Raw genomic sequence first — 1,060 nt, 5'->3', positions numbered from 1 at the left:
TGTTTGTATTTTCGCATTAATCTCAATATTTAATTATCTTGTTTTTTTTCGTTAGTTTGGTTATAAATGTGTCTCTTCTCACTGTTTGTGCTCTTTTGTGTTTTCCTTATCCCTATTTGACCTAGTATTTTGCTTTTCTTATCACTGTTTTTCACGCACGACTTGTTTTTCGCACTTATTTTAACGTTTCCAAGTTTCAATTAAAATATTTAAATGCATATTTCTAGGTTGTATTATTTACCTCGATGAGAATGCGTTACGATTATTCCCATATAAGAGTCTTGCTCGTAATTTTTCGAAATTCCTTATAAACTAAAAGAGGCCTAATCCGAGGACTTTAATGTATCGATGATCAAGATACCAGTGGTTTTTGCGTGAGAACATTATTCACACAAAGCTGCATTGCAGTACTTCTAGGTGGGATATAGCAGGGTTGGGGGGGATGGGACACTTTTAGCCCATAATATCCAAATATCTTAATCGTGTTTTAAACAATTAACCACGGTCTATGCGAGTCGTGAGCATGTGGTTTTATAATTCTTTGAATGGTCCTTGTTTACTACCAAATAGAGCGAGAAAATAAAATGTATCGTTGATAATTTAGACAACCAGGACTACTGGGTTGGAACAATTCTTATTAGGTGTCCTTTTCAAGAACACGAACGTCTTAGTTACAGGCAGCGTGGCGAGGTAAACTATTAGTCACGAGCCGGAGATTAAAACCAAATAAATATGAACAAACCTCTAAAACTGTCCCAAACTTTTTAACCAGCAGAACCGTGTTCAAACCTGCCAGTGTGTCGTTGGAAACATATAAAACAATTATAGTGTGGAGGAAAACAGGACCATTAAGCCCATATTGCCCAATATTTCCAAACTCAAAACACTTCAAAGAAATATATTAAAACACACGAGGAGGTATTTATCGTTTCGCACACGAGGTGTAATTTTAATATTTCGAAAATACACAGGATTAAGTTGGTAAATAGCACAATATAATGTTGATACTTCGTATAAGTCATTTTCAACACAGACCTAACCCTGGCCGAGTTGTCCTTAT

This window comes from Ciona intestinalis, unplaced genomic scaffold, assembly GCF_000224145.3.
Source record: "Ciona intestinalis unplaced genomic scaffold, KH HT001140.1, whole genome shotgun sequence".
NCBI lineage: Eukaryota > Metazoa > Chordata > Ascidiacea > Phlebobranchia > Cionidae > Ciona > Ciona intestinalis.
This window is presented reverse-complemented; position numbering follows the sequence as displayed.